This window comes from Erythrolamprus reginae, chromosome 3 (assembly GCF_031021105.1).
Source record: "Erythrolamprus reginae isolate rEryReg1 chromosome 3, rEryReg1.hap1, whole genome shotgun sequence".
Classification (NCBI taxonomy): Eukaryota; Metazoa; Chordata; class Lepidosauria; order Squamata; family Dipsadidae; genus Erythrolamprus; species Erythrolamprus reginae.
Genome location: NC_091952.1, coordinates 7,504,781 through 7,527,526, shown reverse-complemented (window position 1 = coordinate 7,527,526; position 22,746 = coordinate 7,504,781). Strand labels below are relative to the sequence as shown.

The 22,746-nt window shown below is 44.0% G+C and overlaps 1 protein-coding gene across 3 annotated transcripts in view; it reads left to right on the top strand.

Annotated features, from left to right (window-relative positions):
* The window catches only part of RGS19 (regulator of G protein signaling 19), a 59,490-nt gene that overhangs the window by 6,115 nt on the left and 30,629 nt on the right, over positions 1-22,746 (top strand). Inside the window, exon 1 of one of the 3 annotated variants that reach the window (XM_070748770.1) lies at positions 1,953-2,098. The exons of 1 other annotated variant lie outside the window; for it this stretch is intronic. The gene's annotated coding sequence lies outside the window, so the exon portion shown is untranslated. Of the gene's footprint in view, positions 1-1,952; positions 2,105-22,746 lie in introns of those variants that run through there. One more of the 3 variants, XM_070748771.1, reaches the window with a different exon arrangement.

Genomic DNA, 22,746 nt, shown 5'->3' with positions numbered 1-22,746 from the left:
CATGTTTCGCCCTCACTAGGCTCCAAAGCCTTCCCTAGAGCCAGGGGAGGGTAAAATACCCTTCCTATCCTCCCGGAGGTTCTCTGGTAGCCAGAAACGCCCTCCCAGAGCCTCTGCGCGAGCCACAAATCACGTGCACGTTGGAGCTGAGCGAGGGCAACGGCTTGCGTGCCAGCAGATATGGCTCCGCGTGCCACCTGTGGCACCTGTGCCATAGGTTCGCCATTACTGGTGTACGGCCTGCTGCTAGAGCGGGGGGTTAGACTAGATGACTCATAAGGTCCCTTTCAACTCTTAATAATAATAGTAAATACATTTTCGCCGGGTGCACCAGTTGCGGGCGTATTTGGACAGGGAGTCACTGCTCACAGTCGCTCATGCCCTCATCACCTCGAGGTTCGATTACTGCAACGCTCTCTACATGGGGCTACCTTTGAAAAGTGTTCAGAAACTTCAGATTGTGCAGAACGCAGCCGCGAGAGCCATTGTGGGGCTTCCAAGATTCGCCCACGTTTCTACAACACTCCATGGCTTGCATTGGCTGCCAATCAGTTTCCGGTCACAATTCAAAGTGTTGGTTATGACCTTTAAAGCCCTACATGGCACTGGACCAGAGTACCTCCGGAACCGCCTGCTACCGCACGAATCCCAGCGACCAATAAGGTCCCACAGAGTTGGCCTTCTCCGGGTCCCTTCGACTAAACAATGTCGTTTGGCAGGCCCCAGGGGAAGAGCCTTATCTGTGGTGGCCCCGGCCCTCTGGAATCAACTCCCCCCGGAGATTAGAACTGCCCCAACCCTCCCTGTCTTTCGTAAACTACTCAAGACTCACTTATACCGCCAGGCATGGGGAAGTTGAGAAACCTTTTCCCCCAGGCTCTTTTATACTTTGTTTTATGTTTGGTATGAATGTGTTGTTTGTTTTTTTAAATAATGATAGGGTTTTATATGTTTTTAATATTAGATTTGTTCTACTATAATATTGTTTTTATTATTGTTGTGATCCGCCCCGAGTCTTTGGAGAGGGGTGGCATACAAATCTACTATATTATTATTATTATTATTATTATTATTATTATTATTATTATTATTATTATTAGCTAAAATTAAGTAGTAAAACATGAAAATATAACTCGTGCAAAGGTTTACATTAAAGAAATATAAGATACTGGTCACAGGCACATTTCAATGCCTGGGGAGGGTAAAACCAGCTTCCCCTGCCCCCTGGAAGCCCTCTGGAGGTCGGAAATGGTTTGTTTCCCAACTTCTGGTGGAGCCAGAAGGCTCGTGTTTCGCCCTCACTAGGCTCCAAAGCCTTCCCTAGAGCCAGGGGAGGGTAAAATACCCTCCCCATCCTCCCGGAGGCTCTCTGGAAGCCAGAAACACCCTCCCGGGGCCTTTGCGCGAGCCAAAAATCACATGCACGTTGGAGCTGAGCGAGGGCAACGGCTTGCATGCTAGCAGATATGTCTCCGCGTGGCACCTGTGCCATAGGTTCGCCATCACTGGTGTAGGGCCTGCTGCTAGAGCGGGGGGTTAGACTAGATGACCCATAAGGTCCCTTCCAACTCTTAATAATAATAGTAAATACATTTTAAAAAATAAAATAAAATAAAATGCAGGAAGCCTCCAGAAAAGCTCCCGCGTCTTGAATTTCGACACGTCGGCTGAAAAATTGTCTTGCAGTCTACACAATTAGGATGGGAAGACAGGAACTTTCAGTCCCCACCCTTCGCTCTTCTGCACACTGCCACGCTTCTCAACCACTTCCTCGTTGTGGCCGCTGCCTTCCCTTATGTCTAGGAACCCTTCTTGAGAGCTCTCTGCCGCCGGCTGCAGCTTTCCCCAAAAAGGCCTTGGGTCTTGCATTGGGTTACGCCATTTCCGCCGTCACTCCCTTTCCTGTTAAGTAAGTCCTTTGCTTGCTCGCTCGCTTCCTCCTCCTCCTCCTCCTCCTCCTCTTGTTTCCTACCACATTCGGGTGCCTCTTCTTCTTCTTTTCTTCCAAACGTATTATGACAAGCGCGGGAAGAGAGGTCCAGAGGTCTTGGAGACGTTTCCAGGATGGCTAGATGGGATGGTCTCGGCCATGGAGCAGGTATGGGTGAGGAGCTCCGACGTGTTGATTTCTTCCCCTCGTTTTTTCGAAGGTGCAAGTGTCGACTTTGGGTTGCCTACCAAGAATGGTTGAGGGTTGGGAAGGGGTGAGATGGATAGAACTCAAGAAAATCAACCTATATCCAGTTGAAATGACTTGCCTTCAGAAGCTGTGGGTGCTCCATCTCTGGTCCAGAATGGTCATCGTCCACAATGGTATACGGCAGAGATGGCGAGCCCGTGGCACAGGTTGAGCCATATCTGCTGGCACTCGAGCCGTTGCCCTAGCTCAGCTCCAACATGCATGTGTGTGGCCACCAGCTGATTTTTGGTTCGCACAGCAGCTCTAGGAGGGCAGTTTTGGATTCCAGAGAGCCTCCGGGTGAATGCCGTAGGGCGTTTTTACCCTCCTGTGGTTCCAGGGAAGCCTTTGGAGCCTGGGGAGGACGAAACACAAGACTACTGGGCCCACCCAAAGTTGGGAAACAGTTTTTGGCTACCAGAGGGCCTCCAGGCGGTGGGGGAAGCTGTTTTTGCTCCCCAGGCGTTGAATTATGGGTGTGGACACTTACACATGCGCGATAGTGCGCGCGCACGCTCTTTCGGCACCGGAGGAACAAAAGGTTCGCCATCACTGGTATAGGGGTCTCCTGCTTGGGCAGGGGTTGGTTTAGAAGTCCTCCAAGGTCTCTTTCAACTTGGGCAAGGGGTTGTAGTAGAAGTCCTCCAAGCTACTCGCTTTCCGCAAAGCCTTAAAGACTTCCTCTTTTCGCTAGGCCTGTGGCCACGATCAATCGACACATCTTTCCTAAGATAGATGGAAAAGGCCAACAGTGTGTATAATAGGTTTGATTACTTTGGTTTAGCTTAAGTGGGATCCATAGATATGAAGTTTAAAAGTAATGATATAATCTGGATAATGCAAATAAGCTCCGATTTATTTTTACTGACATAGTTTAATCTATTAAGAGGGGCTTTTTTTTTCTTTCTCTTTTTCAAATTTTTTTCCTCTCATTCCTTTTTTTCTTTTTTGCTGTTTGTATGTATGTTTATATGTATCTATTTTAGGTAATGTGAGTACATGTCTAATCTATGTTCTAAATGTATTTTTAATATTTATATCTAATAAAAATTATTTATAAAAAAGGGGCTTGATGAAATATAATAATGGGATAATAATAAGTGTATAATTATTTAGCTTGTTAAGTGGGGTCCATAGATATGAAATTTAAAAGTACAGTAATGATATAATCTGGATCATGCAAATAAGCTCTGATTTCTTTTTTACTGATTTCCCCCCCTCTCATTCCTTTTTTCTTTTTTGCTGTTTGTATGTATGTTTAGATGTATCTATGTTATGTTATGTGAGTACATGTCTAATCTATGTTCTAAATGTATTTTTAATATTTATATCTAATAAAAATTATAAAAGGGCTTGATGAAATATAATAATGGGATATTAATAAGCAATAAATATATAAGTTTATGTTTGTTCTTTATACTTATTAATGGATAAAATCAGGTATAAGGGTTTTTATTCTGTTTTGAAATATGTACTAAGAGGGAAGAGGGCTTTACGGCTTTGATTTTAAGATTATAAGATGTTAAAGATATTGTTTTTATTAATCGTTTAAGGCAGTGTTTCCCAAACTTGGTAACTTGAAGATATCTGGACTTCAACTCCCAGAATTCCCCAGCCAGCATTTGCTGGCTGCGGAATTCTGGGAGTTGAAGTTCAAATATCTTCAAGTTGCCAAGGTTGGGAAACACTGGTTTAAGGAATATTAATGATGAATTTAATTAGAGGACAATGGAGTTTATCTGGATGACAAAATTGGAAACAATGGAATAAGGGGCTGCGATGGATACTGAAATTAAAAAGATGGGATTTAAAAAGGCATAATTTGATTATGTAAGATTTACTAACTCAAGACTATTTTATTGTAACAAAATAGAAGGTACTGTATATTGTTTTTTGTATGTTATGATGTGGAGAATTTTTTTAAAAAAAATAACCTGGGAAAAGAAAGGGGTGTGTGTGAGTTTTTAGTAGGTCACACTATTTCGTTTTTTTATTTTGTGGATTCTTGCCTTAAAGGATTTCCGCATATTGCAGATTGATTTCATTTTAGTGGTGCAAATTCAGGCACTAGTTTGTCAGCTTAGCTTAGCCTCTCTGTGCGTGCTGGATTTTTTGATTTTATATATATTACAACAGTTCATTTAGTGACCATTCGAAGTTACAACAGTAGGTGACTTACGACCGTTTTTCACGCTTCGCGGCCGTGGTTGCATCCCCCAGAGTCACGTGGTCAAAATTGTGGCACTTGGCAAGGGATCTGTGACAGTTGCACTGTCCCCGAGGACTTCTGGCAAGCAAAGTCAAGGCAGATTCACTTAACAACCGTGTGGCTCATTTAACAACTGCAGTTATAGAAACATAGAAGTCTGACGGCAGAAAAAGACCTCATGGTCCATCTAGTCTGCCCTTATAGTATTTTCTGTATTTTATCTTAGGATGGATATATGTTTATCCCAGGCATGTTTAAATTCAGTTACTGTGGATTTACCAACCACGTCTGCTGGAAGTTTGTTCCAAGGATCTACTATTCTTTCAGTGAAATAATATTTTCTCATGTTGCTTTTGATCTTTCCCCCAACTAACTTCAGATTGTGTCCCCTTATTCTTGTGTTCACTTTCCTATTAAAAACACTTCCCTCCTGGACCTTATTTAACCCTTTAACATATTTCAATGTTTCGATCATGTCCCCCCTTTTCCTTCTGTCCTCCAGACTATACAGATTGAGTTCATTAAGTCTTTCCTGATACGTTTTATGCTTAAGACCTTCCACCATTCTTGCAGCCCGTCTTTGGGATTATGTTATTCACATAATTGCGACAAGAAAGGTCATAAAAGGGAGCAAAACTCACTGAACTGTCTCGCTTAGGGACAGAAATTAATTGTGGTTGTATGTGGAGGACTCCCTGCATTTAGCATTCGGATATCAGAATTAGAATAGAATAGAATAAAATAGTAGAATTCTTTATCGGCCAAGTTTGACTGGACACACAAGGAAGTTGTCTTTGGTGCAGATGCTCTCAGTGTATGTAAAAAAAAAAGATTTGTCAAGAATCACTTAAGGATTGTTGTAGGGTAAAAATAAACAGTCAGAAAACAATATTAACACCCTCCTTGCCATTCATAAACTCCTTAAAACCCACCTCTGCCGTCAAGCATGGGGGAACTGAAACATCTCCCCCTGCCTATGTAGTTATTTGTGTATGATGACTGTATGTATGTTTTTATATATTGGGGTTTCTTGTTTTTAGACTTTTTTAAATGTATTGTAGTTATTTTAGATTCCAACTATTAGATTTGTTATTATATATTGTTTTTATCATTGCTGTAAGCCGCCCTGAGTCTACGGATAGGGGCGGCATACAAATCTAATAAATAATAATAATAATAATAATAATAATAATAATAATAATAATAATAAAAATCGTAAGGATACAAGCAACAAGTCACAGTCTTACAGTAATTTATGGGAGGAGATGAGTGATAGGAACGATGGAAAGACTAATAGTAATAGTAATGCAGCCTTAATGTATAGTTTGACAGTGGCGAGGGAAATTATTTGTTTAGCAGAGTGATGGCGATTGGGGAAAACTGTTCTTATGCCTAGTTGTTGGTGTGCAGTGCTCTATAGTTTCGTTTTTGATGGTAGGAATTGAAACAGTTTATGTCCAGGATGTGAGGGGGTCAATAATAGAAACATAGAAGACTGATGGCAGAAAAAGTCCTCATGATCCATCTAGTCTGCCCTTATACTATTTTCTGTATTTTTTCTTAGGATGGATATATGTTTATAACAGGCATGTTTAAACTCAGTTACTGTGGATTTACCAACCACGTCTGCTGGAAGTTTGTTCCAAGGATCTACTACTCTTTCAGTAAAATAATATTTTCTCACGTTGCTTTTGATCTTTCCCCCAACTAACTTCAGATTGCGTCCCCTTGTACTATACAGTGGAACCCCGACATAAGAGCTGCTCTACTTAAGAGCAACTCGAGATAAGAGCTGGGAGGGGAGAGATATTTTTGTTCTACTTACAAGCCCAAATTCGAGATACAAGCGCCAAGGAGCTATCTCCTGAAGCCAAACGCTAACTTCCGCGTTCGGCTTCAGGAGACAGCTGCGAAGCGGCGCGCGTGTTTTAAAAGGTTGCAGCCGGCCTGGGGGGTTCGGGGGGGTGCTTGCAGCTTTCTTTCTTGCTCTTTTTCTTTCTCTCTTTTACCTTCCCTTCCTCTATTTCTTCTTTTCTTTCTCCTTCCCACCTTCTTCCCTCCCTCCCTCCCTTCACTCATTCCTCTCTTACTCTCCCCTTTCATAAGTTTCCTTGCTTCCTTCCTCTGTTCCTGTCCCTTCCCCCTTTCTTTCTTTCTTTCTTTCTTTCTTTCTTTCTTTCTTTCTTTCTTGCTCTTTTTCTTTCTCTCTTTTACCTTCCCTTCCTCTATTTCTTCTTTTCTTTCTCCTTCCCACCTTCTTCCCTCCCTCCCTCCCTTCACTCATTCCTCTCTTACTCTCCCCTTTCATAAGTTTCCTTGCTTCCTTCCTCTGTTCCTGTCCCTTCCCTCTTTCCTTCCTTCCTTCCCACCCTCCGTCCATTCATTCACCCATTCCTCTCTTGATCGCTTAAAGCCGGTCCCTGGTGCAAAAAGGGTTGGGGACCTCTGTCCTACAGGATTGGGTGGCAGAGAAGTTGAACATATGTAAATTTAAAAGTTTAAGAAAGTTTACAAGTTAAGTGAAAGAAACTTCATTATTCATTTATATGTACATGTACATTTCTTCATTAAAAACATGTCTTTCTGCATAATTTAGACTAACTTTGTGAGTTTTTTGAGGGCTGGAACCAATTAAAATTATTTACATTAATTCCTATGGGGAAAAGTCGTTCGAGATAAGAGCTGCTCGACTTAAGAGCCCAGGTCCGGAACGAATTAAACTCGTATCTCGAGGTACCACTGTACTTGTGTTCACTTTCCTATTAAAAACACTTCCCTCCTGGACCTTATTTAACACTTTATCATATTTAAATGTTTCGATCATGTTCCCCCTTTTCCTTCTGTCCTCCAGACTATGCAGATGGAGTTCATGAAGTCTTTCCTGGTACGTTTTATGCTTAAGACCTTCCACCGTTCTTGTAGCCCGTCTTTAGACCCGTTCAATTTTGTCAATATCTTTTTGTAGGTGAGGTCTCCAGAACTGAACACCGTATTCCAAATAAATAAATAAATATTTTCCCCACCCTCTTTTTGACTTGTGCAGTATTCTGGTCCTCAATGGAAGGCAGATTGGCAGCCATCGTTTTTTTCTGCAGTTCTGATTCTCCTCTGAAGTCTGTGTCGGTCTTGTTGGGTTGCACAACCCAACCAGTTACAGAGGTGCAGATGACAGACTCAATGATTCCTCCGTAGAACTGGGTCAGCAGCTCTTAAAGGCTGCACTGAGGTGACATCTGTCATAATCTTAATTGAAACGACACCCCGTGTTTGGTTCCTCTCTTCCCCAAACTCCCCACCCTTGGATCACCATCATTATTGAAATGGCTTATCTCAGATTGCTCAGGAGATAAAATCAGGGTTTGAAGTCTTTGCACGCGTGGTCGGATTGCAGAACATAGAATACGGAAATTGCTTTGATGTGCAATGTACGTCAGGCATCAAGATATCAGCGAATCTCTCTCTTTTATTCTGGGGAACTTGATAGTCATGGCTTGAGGATTATCCTTTTCAACTATAATCTCCACATTAGACATCCTGGTTTGTGATGTTTTTGCTAGCTGAGACGGTCTTTGGAGATTTGAATCCTTGTGCCTGATAGCCAAGCAGCAGCACCTAAAGGCTTGAGATTATAAAACACCCTTTTCTTTGAACGTTTTATCTTTCAAGTCCGGATTCAATTATTGCTTTTTCAGCAAAGATCTTTTTTTTCCACTGCCGGAAGCGTTTTGATAACACTAATCAACTCAGTCCTCTTCTATGCAAGCGAGAGAGTAGAATATGGTGAGATAAAAACCATCATTAAATTTTTCCCCAAAAGTCATTGAAATCCGTTTCTGTATTCCTTCCCAGTGTTCAGTTCTGGAGACCTCACCTACAAAAAGATATTGACAAAATTGAACGGGTCCAAAGACAGGCTACAAGAATGGTGGAAGGTCTTAAGCACAAAACGTATCAGGAAAGACTTCATGAACTCAATCTGTATAGTCTGGAGGACAGAAGGAAAAGGGGGGACATGATCGAAACATTTAAATATGTTAAAGGGTTAAATAAGGTCCAGGAGGGAAGTGTTTTTAATAGGAAAGTGAACACAAGAACAAGGGGACACAATCTGAAGTTAGTTGGGGGAAAGATCAAAAGCAACTTGAGAAAATATTATTTCACTGAAAGAGTAGTAGATGCTTGAAACAAACTTCCAGCAGATGTGGTTGGTAAATCCACAGTAACCGAATTTAAACATGCCTGGGATAAACATATATCCATTGTAAGATAAAATACAGGAAATAGTATAAGGGCAGACTAGATGGACCATGAGGTCTTTTTCTGCCGTCAGTCTTCTATGTTTCTATGTTTCTAAGAAGAATCCGGGTGCTTTGATTTTAAGACGTTTCTTGTTTTCACTTGCAAACTAGGGGCATCTTAATGGAATTAGAGACCAGTCATTGCAGAATGCTAAGATATCTGACTGCCTTTGCAGTGTTTATTGCTTTTATATTATTTTCCAAGCAGCAAAGGGTAGCAGGGCTGTGAAAATATTTACTGACCTCTTGCATCCTGGGCATAAACTGTTTCAGCTTCTACCCTCAAAACCTTGCTATAGAGCAGTGTTTCCCAACCTTGGCAACTTGAAGATATCTGGACTTCAACTCCCAGAATTCCCCAGCCAGCATTGCTTTTCAGAAGGTCACAAAAGGAGACCACATGACTCCAGGAGGTTTCAATGGTCATAAGTATGGGCCAGTTGCCAGGCGCCTGAATTTTGATCCCGTGATCATGAGGATAGAAATATAGAAACATAGAAGATTGATGGCAGAAAAAGACCTCTTGGTCCATCTAGTCTGCCCTTATACTATTTTCTGTATTTTATCTTAGGATGGATCTATGTTTATCCCAGGCATGTTTAAATTCAGTTACTGTGGATTTACCAACCACGTCTGCTGGAAGTTTGTTCCAAGCATCTACGACTCTTTCAGCAAAATAATATTTTCTCATGTTGCTTCTGGTCTTTCCCCCAACTAACTTCAGATTGTGCCCCCTTGTTCTTGGGTTCACTTTCCTATTAAAAACACTTCCCTCCTGAACCTTATTTAACACTTTGGCATATTTAAATGTTTCAATCATGTCCCCCTTTCCCTTCTGTCCTCCAGATTATACAGATTGAGTTCATGAAGTTTTATGTTTAAAACCTTCCACCATTCTTGTACCCCGTCTTTGGACCCGTTCAATTTTGTCAATATCTTTTTGTAGGTGAGGTCTCCAGAACTGAACACAGTATTCCAAATGTGGTCTCACCAGCACTCTATATAAGGGGATCACAATCTCCCTCTTCCTGCTTGTTATACCTCTAGCTATGCAGCCAAGCATCCTACTTGCTTTCCCTACCACCCGACCACACTGCTCACCCATTTTGAGACTGTCAGAAATCACTACCCCTAAATCCTTCTCTTCTGAAGTTTTTGCTAACACTCAGATTGAGGATTCCTTTTCCCCAAGTGCATTATTTTACATTACATTATTTACATTATTTTACAGGATGCTGCAAAAGTGATCCGTATGAAACAAAGGGTCGCAAGTCGCTTTTTCCAATGCCGTTGTAACTTTGAACGGTCGCTAACCAAAGCGTTGTAAGTCGAGGACCACCTATATACCTTTCTCGCCATGTAGATTAGAAACCCTATGTGACTGGCCTTGAGTAATTCTACTATTACTATTAATTACATTTCTATGCCACCTTCTCGAGGCGGCTCAGGGCGACGTACAACATTATAAATACAACAATATTCAATTCAATTCAATTCATTAGATTTGTATGCCGCCCTTCTCCGAAGACTCGGGGCGGCTCACAACAATAATAAAAACAATATTCCAGCGAAAACAAATCTAATATTAAAAAGCACATAAAACCCTATCATATTTAAAAAAGCAAACAACATATACATACCCAAACATAAATATAAAAAAGCCTGGGGGAAAGGTGTCTCAACTCCCCCATGCCTGGCGGTATAGATGGGTCTTGAGTAATATATATATAAAGAAATCTAAATTATTTTAAAAGAATTATACAAAATTACTAAAGGTGTTAGAAAACCCCATATACAGTCACACACTTTCATCCAATGCAACCATTCATAATATCGGCCGGAGACAAACACATCACTTACGGCCCCCATGCCCGCTGATATTCTATGATAGAATTCTCCTAAGATAGTCCTCAACCTACGACCACAATTCAGCCCAAAATCTCCAGGCAGTTGTTAAGTGGGTTTTTCCACATTTTATGGCCTCTCCCCCCCCTACAATTGTTAGCGAATAGCTGCAGTTGTTAAGTGAATCATGCGGTTGTTAAGCGAATCTGGTTGACTTTGCTGGTCAGAAGCCAATTGAGACGGTTTACGGAGGGTGGTCACATGACCCCGGCATAATATGGTGGATCTACCAAGATCTGCCCACATTACTCCATGAGCTGCAGTGGTTGCCAATTGGTCTTCGGGCGCAATTCAAAGTGTTGGTTATGACCTATAAAGCCCTACATAGCTTAGGACCAGATTATCCTTGGGACTGTCTTCTGCCTCATGTATCCCAGCAGCCAGTTAGGTCCCACAACGTCGGCCTTCTCCAGGTCCCGTCGGCCAGACAATGTTGGCTGGCGGGGCCTGGGAGAAGAGCCTTCTCTGTGGTGGCCCCGGCCCTCTGGAAGGAACTCCCTCTGGAGATACGTACCAACCCCTCCCTCCTGGTCTTTCAGAAAGCTCTGAAGACCTATCTCTGCCGGCGGGCATGGGGGGCCGTGAGAGATGAGATTGTCTCCGGCTGATGATATGTATGATTGAATTGGATGAATGGGTATGACCAGTGTTTCCCAACCTTGGCAACTTGAAGATATTTGGACTTCAACTCCCAGAGTTCCCCAGTCAGCGGATGCTGGCTGGGGAATTCTGGAAGTTGAAGTCCAGATATCTTCAAGTTGCCAAGGTTGGGAAACACTGAGTATGACTGTATATGGGAGTTTAAATACTTTTTAGTCATTAGTATAATTCTTTTATAGTAATTTATATTTCTTTACATATTGTTGCATTTATAGTATTATACGCTGCCATGAATCGCCTGGAGAAGGGCGGCTTAGAAATCAAATAAATAAATAAATAATGTAACTCACAAATACAGTGGTCCCTCTACTTACGAACTTAATTTGTTCCGTGACCAGGTTCTTAAGTAGAAACGTTTGTAAGAATAAGCCATTTTCCCCATAGGAATCAATGTAAAAGCAAATAATGTATGCGATTGGGGAAACCACAGGGAGGGTGGAGGCCCTGTTTCCTCCCAGGAGATTCCTAAAGAGGCCCCACAGAGGCTTCTCCCCACCTTTTCTGGCCCTGTTTCCTCCCAGGAGATTCCTAGAGAGGCCCCACGGAGGCTTCTCCCCACCTTTTCTGGCCCTGTTTCCTCCCAGGAGATTCCTAGAGAGGCCCCACGGAGACTTCTCCCCACCTTTTCTGGCCCTGTTTCCTCCCAGGAGATTCCTAGAGAGGCCCCATGGAGGCTTCTCCCCACCTTTTCCAGTCCTGTTTCCTCCCAGGAGATTCCTAAGGAGGCCCCAAGGAGGCTTCTCCCCCACCTTTTCCGGCCCTGTTTCTTCCCAGGAGATTCCTAGAGAGGCCCCTCAGAGGCTTCTCCCCACCTTTTCCGGTCCTGTTTCCTCCCAGGAGATTCCTAAGGAGGCCCCATGGAGGCTTCTCCCCCACCTTTTCCGGCCCTGTTTCTTCCCAGGAGATTCCTAGAGAGGCCCCACGGAGACTTCTCCCCACCTTTTCTGGCCGTTTCCTCCCAGGAGATTCCTAGAGAGGCCCCACGGAGACTTCTCCCCACCTTTTCTGGCCGTTTCCTCCCAGGAGATTCCTAGAGAGGCCCTATGGAGGCTTCTCCCCACCTTTTCCGGTCCTGTTTCCTCCCAGGAGATTCCTAAGGAGGCCCCATGGAGGCTTCTCCCCCACCTTTTCCGGCCCTGTTTCTTCCCAGGAGATTCCTAGAGAGGCCCCACGGAGGCTTCTCCCCACCTTTTCCGGCCCTGTTTCTTCCCAGGAGATTCCTAGAGAGGCCCCATGGAGGCTTCTCCCCACCTTTTCCGGCCCTGTTTCTTCCCAGGAGATTCCTAGAGAGGCCCCACGGAGGCTTCTCCCTCCCTTTTCCAGTTACAGTTTTGGAGGCTCGGGTTTGTAACTGGAAAATGGTTCTTATCTAGAAAAGGTTCGTAAGTAGAGGTGTTTGTAGGTAGAGGTACCACTGTACATGCCAGTTGCCAAAACGGGTTTTTTTCAGTGTCATTAATTCCAGAGGGTCGCTAAATGAACGGTTATAAGTTGAGGACTTCCTGTGTTTATGTTTGCACAGGTGTTTCCTTGCTTTACAATCTAAAACGGGGATCCTCAACCCCTGCAGTTGTTAGGGGAATCACGCGGTTGGTAAGTGAATCTACCTTCCTCCATTGGCTAGGAAGGTCGCAAACGGAGATCAAATGACCGCAGTTGCCATCTGCCCAATTTCGATCGTGCGACCATGGGAGATGCCGCCACGGTCGTAAATGTGAGGACCAGTTGTAAATGACTTTTTCAGCAGTGGTGCAACTTGCCACAGATGCTAAACCTATGGTTGTAAGTCAAGGACTTATCTATTATTAAATTGTCTAGATCAGGGGTGTCAAACTCACATCATTACATGACGTTACGTGGGCGTAGATAATGTGCGATGCACTCGGCCCGCAAACTGGGAGTTTGACAGCCCCGGTCTAGATCCGTGTTTCTCAGCCATGGAGACTTTTAAGATGTGCGGACTTCAGTTCCCAGAATTCCCTAGACTGCATTGGCTGAATGAGGAATTCTGGGAGTTGAAGTCCCCGCATCTTAAAAGTCGCCAAGGTTCAGGAACCCTGATCTGAAGATTTTCTACTTCATAATCAATCATCAGTCATTGAGGCTTGGTGGCGCAGTGGTTAGAGTGCAGTACTGCAAGCGGCTTCTGCTGACTGCTGGCTGGAGTTCAGCAGTTCAAATCTCACTACCGGCTCAAGGTTGACTCAGCCTTCCATCCTTCCGAAGTGGGTCAAATGAGGACCCAGATTGTTGGGGGCGATAGGCTAACTCTGTAAACCGCTTAGAAAGAGAGGGCTGTGAAGCAGTATATAAGTCGCACTATTGCTATTGCTATCTTTTGCCTTAAGAGCCCAAAACCCTACCGTTCCAGTTTAACAGAACAACAAGAGTTGGAAGAGGTCTTGTAGGTCATCTAGTCCAACCCACTGCCCAAACAGGAGACCGTACACCAGGGGTCTCAAATCCAGGCCACTTTAAGACTTGTAGACTTTAACTCCCAGGATGTATGGTGTGATTGGATTGTATGATTGCGTATTACATTAGGGTTTTTAGTTGTATTTTAAATTATTAGATTTGTGCTACATGCTTATGTTTGTATCTATTCGGTGAACCGCCCCGAGTCTTCATGGAGGGACGGCATACAAATCTAATTAATAATAATAATGATAATGATAATGATGATAAGAATGATAAGAATGATCCCACCAGTTCTTTGCCACTAGTAAATGGTAGTTCCGGCACAAGTTCCGGCACAGATGATATACTGGAACTTGTGCCGGAACTACCATTTACCAGTGGCAAAGAACTGGTGGGATCATAAGCCCGAAAAAGTGGTCGAAAATGAGCAAGCAAAACTACTGTGGGACTTCAGACTTCAGACTCACCGAATTCTGAAGCATAACACACCAGACATTGTGATCGTGGAGAAAAAGAAAGCATGGATCATCGACATTGCAATCCCAGGAGACAGCAGAATTGAGGAGAAGCAGCTAGAGAAATTAGGGAAATACGAAGATCTAAAAATCGAGCTGCAATGACTCTGGCATAAGCCAGTGAAAGTGGTCCCAGTGGTACTTGGCACGCTGGGCGCAGTACCAAAGGATCTCAGTGGACATTTGAAAACCATCGGAATTGACAAAATCTCCATCTGTCAATTGCAAAAGGCGGCTTTACTGGGATCGGCAAACATAATTCGCCGCTACATCACGCAGTCCTAGGTGCTTGGGAAGCGCCCGACTGGTGATGAAATACGAAATCCAGCATAGTGATCTCCAAAATCGCTACCAGAATGGAGCACCTTAGTGTTCCAGTAGCAGTCCATCGCTGCTGTCCACCCCATTTTTGCAAAAAACGAGCTTATTTTAGCAAAAATAGGATGCGGAGGCAGGGCTTTAGGATAGCAAAAAAATGGCTATATTCGGAGTATAAGACGCACCGACATTTCCACCCTCTTTTGGGGTGGGGGAGATGTGTCTTATACTCCAAAAAAATACGGTAGTTGTGTGTTTTAGCCACTGTTTTTACAGCAAAATGCTTCGGTATTTTTGGGTACAGTGTTTCTGGACCTTGCCATTTCTTTTAATGTCTCTATTAAATTTTCACATTTTACATACCACCGTAGTTTTTAAAGCAGATTTACAGCCTTTTTTACATTGTTTTTATATATACTAGACTAGACTAGACTAGACGAGAATAGAATAGAATTTTATTGGCCAAGTGTGATTGGACACACAAGGAATTTGTCTTGGTGCAGATGCTCTCAGTGTACATAAAAGTAAATATAGATTTGTCAAGAATCATGTGGTACAACACTTAATGATTGTCATAGGGGTCAAATAAGCAATGAAGAAGCAATCAATATGAATAAAAATCTTAGGAAATTTGGACAGTTTATATGTTATCTTACAATATTTTCTAACTCTATATCCTCTTCCCACCTCTTCTTTTCATCTTTTTATCATCGATCCAATCATGTGACTTTCCCAATATTACATAATAATCTGAATCTTTTTGTCCTTTAAGTTCTATAGTTGTCCATTTCCGCACATTCAGATTTTTTTTTTTAATTATCAAGCTCTCCATGGGTGTATTAGGATTTTCCCAACGTTGCGCGTTTACAATCCTAGCAGCAGTCGTAATATGTAAGATCAAATATTTAAAATTTTTCTCGTATTGCCTTTTGAATAATCCTAATAAAAAGAGTTCTGGAGTAAATTCTACTGAGATGGCGAACCTATAGCATGCAGGCCGCAGGTGGCATGTGGAGCCATATCCGAGGGCACACAAATTATGTATTATGAAGAAAAATAATAAAAAAATTATTTACAAAAAAAGAAGATAAACTTTGAACAATCTAGGTCAGTGATGGCGAATCCTTTTTTTCTCGGGTGCCGAAAGAGCGCGGGCATGCAGTATCGTGCATGCCCGAGTGCCCACAGCCATAATTCAATGCCTGGGGAGGGCAAAAACAGTTTCCCCCACCCCCCGGAGGCCCTCTGGAAGCCGGAAACAGCCTGTTTCCCAACTTCTGGTGGGCCCAGTAGGCTCATATTTCTCCCTTCCCAGGCTCCAAAGGCTTCCCTGAAGCCAGGGGTTCATAAAAGTGCCCTCCTCCATCCCCCTGAAGGCTCTCTGGAAGCCTAAAATACCCTCCCAGAGTGTCTGTGTGAGCCAAAAATCAGCTGGCCGGCACACACATGCACGTTGGAGCTGAGCTAGAGCAATGGCTTGCGTGCCAGCAGATATGGTTCCGTGTGGCACCTGTGCCATAGGTTTGCCATCACTGTGTTCTGTCGGGCTCTCTGGTAGACTCCTCCCAAAAATTCACAGGTACAAATTTCAGACACACACATTTGAAAATTCAAAACAATGTTCTTTATAATGAAAATTCACTTAAACCAAGCCCTCTTTTGGGATAGCAAAGAGCACTCGTCTCCAAACAAACTGGTAATTTGTACAAGTCCCTTATCAGTTCTGTGATACTTAGCTTGCAGCTGTGAGGCAATTCACAGTCCTTCTTCTTTCACAAAGTGAAACACACTTTGCTCTGGTTTAGTTTCCAAGCGGGGAAAAATCAGCACACAAAAATTCAAAGTCAGTAAAGCCGTCACGAAACACAACGATCAGATAATCCTTCACAATGGCCAAACCCACAGGCTGCTATTTATAGCAGCCTCACTAATGACCACAGCCCCACCCAACCACAGGTGGCCTCATTTTCTTTGATAATAATCTCTCAGCTGTTGCTGCCTATGCATCGCTCTCCGCATGCGTGGCTGTATCATTAACTCTTGTTCTGAATCCAAGGAGGAGCTAGATAATTGATCTCCTTCTGAGCTGTCTGCCCCACTCTCCTCCTCCCTGTCACTCATGTCTTCTTGGTCAGAGGAGCCTTCATCAGCAGATTCCACCAGGGGGGGTGGCAAAACAGGCCTGCAACATGTGGATGTCTCCCCCACATCCACAGTCCTTGGGGCAGGAGCTGGGCCAGAGCTAACCACAACACACTGACCTAGGTACGTCTGACAAGAAAGTAATTGGAGTCTTTGGAAGGATACATTTGTGGAGACAACCCTGAAGCCCTATCGAGTTGTGGTCTCACAGGATACCCAGTGGATGAGCGACGTAGAAATCACAGACCCAGTTTGTGATTTCAGAGCAAACAAAACAGCCATTAAAAAAAACACAAATCGGCTTGTTTAAAGGGCCTCTTGCATTGACAATTTGCACCACTGTGATTTTGTTCCGTTGAACAGGCCTACGCAACTTTTGCAATCGGGCAACAAAACCAACTAAATGAGGAACCAGCCATTTGGGGGCTTGATAGTCTTCCCAGATAGCTTTCCCACACTAAATCGACAACCCAGCGTCCACTCCAAACCGGGTGAGAGGGGTGGGTGTAGCTTTCAAAGGAATGATGGGTAGCGAGCTCAGGATTATGGGTCCCGAGCTTTTTCAAAGTCCGTTTGGGCCGCAGAGAGAATCACCCCAGCAAAAAAACCCCAACCCACCAAAATAAAAACGGAAGTTCACTTTGGGTAGTGACATGCCATCTGAAATACCCTCTTAAAAGAGGAAGAAGAAAGAATGTGCTAACCCCGAAGAGGAACAAAACGATGAAAAGGCGGATATTTCCCAAGAAGAGAAAATAGGATCTTGCTTTTAAAAAGGGCTTAAAGTGTTTCGTTCTGGGAAGTTAGTTGCACGCAGCAGGAGACGAGCGTCTCAGGGGTATTACCAAATAGATCAGGGTTTCTCAACTTTGATCCACCTGAAGGTTGCAGACTTCAACTCCCAGAATTCCAGAGCTTGCCTCTTGAAGCGGCCATTCCATAGCCAGCCATGTTGGCTCTGGAATTCTGGGAGTTGAAGTCCACGCCTCTTCAGGTAGCCATTCCACAGCCAACCATGCCGGCTCTGGAATTCTGGGAATTGAAGTCCACGCCTCTTCAGGTGGCCATTCCACAGCCAGCTATGCCGGCTTTGGAATTCTGGGAGTTGAAGTCCATGCCTCTTAAAGCGCATTGATATTTTCAAATCAGTCTTTTTATAGATAAAGTCTCATTTTTACAAGCCAAAGTCGTGCATCTGAGATGATCTTGGCAAGTTTCTCAGTGAGGGTGATTAAGATATAAAAGTTCAGCAGCTGGGCTGCTGCCAAAGATCAAAGCTGCTCACATTCCTTCATAAGATAAGAATTCTCCGGTTTCACAGACTTACTAATTCCACCGTCCCAGCATTTCCACAGACAAGGTACTTTTTCTCCAAGGATTTTAGCAGGAAAATAACAGGTGGCTGGCGTCACCCAGCTGAGACCTCAAGCATCATCCGATTCCATTGCAAAATGTTGTAACTCCACCCCAAATTACCTATACACCACCTTTAAACACCTATAGGAAGTGGTCAACACTTCCCTAGAGTTACAAACTACAGACTACTTCCTTTTTCCATACACGTATTCTTGTCTTTTTCTTAATTTTCTAAAGCGGGCATCTAGAAAGGCTCCTGATCTTCCTCCTCCTCTAAATCAGACTCTACAACAGTGATGGTGAACCTTTTTTCCCTCGGGTGCCAAAAGAGCGTGGACGCGCACTATCGCATATGCATGAGTGCCCAAACCCATAATTCAATGCCTGTGGAGGGCATAATTCAAAGTGTTGGTTATGACCTATAAAGCCCTTCATGGCACCGGACCAGATTATCTCAGGGACCGCCTTCTGCTGCACGAATCCCAGCGACCAGTTAGGTCCCACAGAGTGGGTCTTCTCCGGGTCCCATCAACTAAACAATGCCGCTTGGCGGGACCCAGGGGAAGAGCCTTCTCTGTGGCGGCCCCGGCCCTCTGGAACCAACTCCCCCCAGAGATTAGAATTGCCCCCACCCTCCTTGCCTTTCGTAAGCTACTTAAAACCCACCTCTGCCGTCAGGCATGGGGGAACTGAGATGCTCTTTCCCCCTAGGTCTTTACAATTTTATGCATGGTATGTCTGTCTGTATGTTTGGTTTTTTATATTAATGGGTTTTTAATCATTTTTAGTATTGGATTATTACTGTACACTGTCTTATTATTGCTGTTAGCAGCCCCGAGTCTCCGGAGAGGGGCGGCATACAAATCCAATAAATAATAATAATAATAATAATAATAATAATAATAATAATAATTTTTTTAAAAAAACAGCTTCCCTCGCCCCCAGGAGATTCTCTGGAGGCCAGAAACGACCTGTTTCCCAACTTCTGCTGAGCCCAGTAGGCTTGTGTTTCACCCTCCCCAGACTCCAAAGGCTTCCCTGGAGCCGGTGGAGGGTAAAAATGCCCTCCCCCTTCCTCCTGGAGGCTCTCTGGTAGCCAAAAACGCCCTCCCAGAGCCTCTGTGCAAGCCAAAAATCAGCTGGCCGGCACACGCATGCACATTGGAGCTGAGCTATGGCAACGGCTCGCGTGCCAGCAGATATGGCTCTGTGTGCCACCTGTGGCACCCGTGCCATAGGTTCGCCATCACTGCTCTACTGTCATTGGCGTGTCTGCCACTTCTGGTGGTCCTTCAGTTTCATCCAGGTCACTCTCACTCTCTGCATCAGCTGGCAAGACCACTGGTCCAGGGTACCAAGATGGGTCTAGCTTATCCTTCTCAGAATCTAACATTGTTAGAGTTTATTTATGTATTTATTTATTACATTTGTATGCCGCCCCTCTCCGAAGACTCAGGGCGGCTAACAACAATAAAGAAAACAATGTAACAAATCTAATATTAAAAAATAATCTTTACAAACCCAATTTAAGAGACCAATCATACAAACAAACATACCATGTATAAATTCTATAAGCCTAGGGGGAAGAGAAAATTTCAGTTCCCCCATGTCTGACGACAGAGGTCGGTTTTAAGGAGCTTGCAAAAGGCAAGGAGGGTGGGGGCAACTCTGATATCTGGGGGGAGCTGGTTCCAGAGGGTCGGGGCCGTCACAGAGAAGGCTCTTCTCCTGGGTCCCGCCAAATGACATTGTTTAGTTGACGGGACCCGGAGAAGGCCAACTCTGTGGGACCTAACTGGTCGCTGGGATTCATGCGGCAGAAGGCGGTCCCGGAGATATTCTGGTCCGATGCCATGAAGGGCTTTATAGGTCATAACCAACACTTTGAATTGTGACGGGAAATTGATCGGCAACCAATGCAGACTGCGGAGTGTTGGTGTAACATGGGCATGCCTTGGGAAGCCCATGATTGCTCTCGCAGCTGCATTCTGCACGATCTGAAGTTTCTGAACACTTTTCAAAGGTAGCCCCATGTGGAGAGCATTACAGTAGTCAAATCTCGAGGTGATGAGGGCATGAGTGACTGTGAGCAGTGAGTCCCGATCCAGATAGGGCCGCAACTGGTGCACCAGACGAAACTGGGCAAACGCCCCCCTCGCCACAGCTGAAAGAGTTGGATGAGGAGCACTCACAACAAGGCTTAAACAGTGAGCTAACTTGTTGTAAATGAGGAAAGATTAATCAGTCGTTTAGCCCAGATTTGCTTGCCCCAATAAAAGAACCAGGTGAGTCCCAAGCAACCTTAGCTCATCAGAGAAGCTAAGTAGGATTGACCCTTAGTTAATCCTTGGCTGGGATAAAGTCCCTTGCTTGAGCAGTGGGTCGGACTAGAAGACCTCCAAGGTCCCTTACAACTCTGTTGTTCTATTATTATGTTAAATCTAAGGATGATATCCCAAACCTTAGGGCAAGCTGAAAAGTCTAAATTCTAGAAGAATGAAGAAGCGAACAGCATTAGAGTTGGTCTGACACTAGATTACAGTTAGTCCTCAACCACATCTGTCAGATTAGACAGATTCATGGATGTTGAGTGTATCGGTGGTTATTGAAACGGACGTCCAAGTGCCGCCTCTATGTTGGTTGAGGCAGGCAGGGTTCCCTTGAGTACCATTGGTTGGGTGTCAAGGGAAAGAGAGGGTTTTGCCTTCTCTTTCTGCTCAAGATCCCCATGGACAATTGGTGGGCCACTGGGTGATACAGAATGCTGGACTGGATGGGCTTTGGCTGAATTTGAAAATTAAGGGAGACTTGGATAGATCTATTTTGGCCTCATCAGCTACCCATACCCACTGGGACTTGAACCTGCAACCTTTGCCTTGTAAGGCAGAGAATTATCCTGTAGGCTACAGTATCCAATCCCTTCAGCTCTGCACCAGGGAAGGGTTACATATTTTTGTGTCGAATCACCCTGGTATATTGAAGGAACATCACAGCTCCTTATTTGCCTCTCAGCCCAACCCAGGGCCATTTCCAAGGCAGTTAATTTTATTGATAGATGACAATTCTATCTGTATGTGTCACATGTTTTTTTGCTGAATTTCAAAATTAAGGGAGACTAGGATAGATCTATTTCGGCCTTATTTTGGCCTCATCAGCTAGCCATACCCACTGGGACTTGAACCTGCAACCTTTGCCTTGTAAGGCAGAGAATTATCCTCTAGGCTACAGTATCCAATCCCTTCAGCTTTGGCCCGATTCAGCAGGGCTCTTCTTAAGTTCACAATTGAGACCAAATTTTCCGTTGCTAAGCAAGGCAGTCAAGTAAGTTTTGCTTCATTTTATGTCTTTCCTTGCCGTAGTTGTTAGGTAAAGCCCTACAACTGTTAAATTAGTAACACGGATTGTTACTTCCCCATTGACTTTCCCCTTCCTCCTCCTCCTCCCAAACTACTCCCTTCTAGCACGGATGACGTTACCTAGTTGGGTAACGAAACGTCTTTAAGTAAACAGACCGTCTCAGAGACCACCAAGGACGCCAGAGTTCAACCTTGAGTAGAAGTAAAAATGATAGAATTCTGACAGTCTCAAAATGGGTGAGCAGTGTGGTCGGGCGGTAGGAAAAGCAAGTAGGATGCTTGGCTGCATAGCTAGAGGTATAACAAGCAGGAAGAGGGAGATTGTGATCCCGCTGTGTAGAGTGCTGATGAGACCCCATTTGGAGTACTGTGTTCAGTTCTGGAGACCTCACCTACAAAAAGATATTGACAAAATTGAACGGGTCCAAAGACGGGCTACAAGAATGGTGGAAGGTCTTAAGCATAAAACGCATCAGGAAAGACTTAATGAACTCAATCTGTATAGTCTGGAGGACAGAAGGAAAAGGGGGGACATGATCGAAACATTGAAATATGTTAAAGGGTTAAATAAGGTCCAGGAGGGAAGTGTTTTTAATAGGAAAGTGAACACAAGAACAAGGGGACACAATCTGAGGTTAGTTGGGGGAAAGATCAAAAGCAACATGAGAAAATATTTTACTGAAAGAGTAGTAGATCCTTGGAACAAACTTCCAGCAGTCGTGGTTGGTAAATCCACAGGAACTGAATTTAAACATGCCTGGGATAAACATATGTCCATCCTAAGATAAAATACAAAAAAATAGTATAAGGGCAGACTAGATAGACCATGAGGTCTTTTTCTGCCGTCAGTCTTCTATCTATGTTTCTAGAATCCACATTGTTGTGAAGAAAAGGTGTCGGTAAACACTTTGGGCTGGAAGTAAGAGCCAGTTCTGAACATCTGTGTGTGAAATCATACACACACACAAATACACACTTTTCAATTGAGTGATGCATTTAACGGCTAGCTGGGGATTGCAGAAGTTAAAATTCAGCATTAGCTGGTTGGAGAATTAAAGGGGGAAGGAGGGGATGAACGAGAGGACAGGTTATTTTGTAGTTTAGGGGTTTAGGCAAGGTCAGGAACACACCCATGTTGTGTGTGTGGGTTCCCCCCCCCCCCAAGAGGGAGATAAGAAGAGATGGCTGTGACTTAGCAACGGGATTAGGTGTGACGGGCAATTTTGTATTACTCAAGAGTTTTTCCTTTCATTTGTCCTGCATTGCATAACAAGCCTTATTTTTCTAAAGCCGTCTACGTGGGTGGGTGGGGAACGGAGAGGTCAGGAGATTTTTACAGCAATATGGCCATGTAGCATCTTCACGCTATGGTTGATGGCTATAGTAGTTA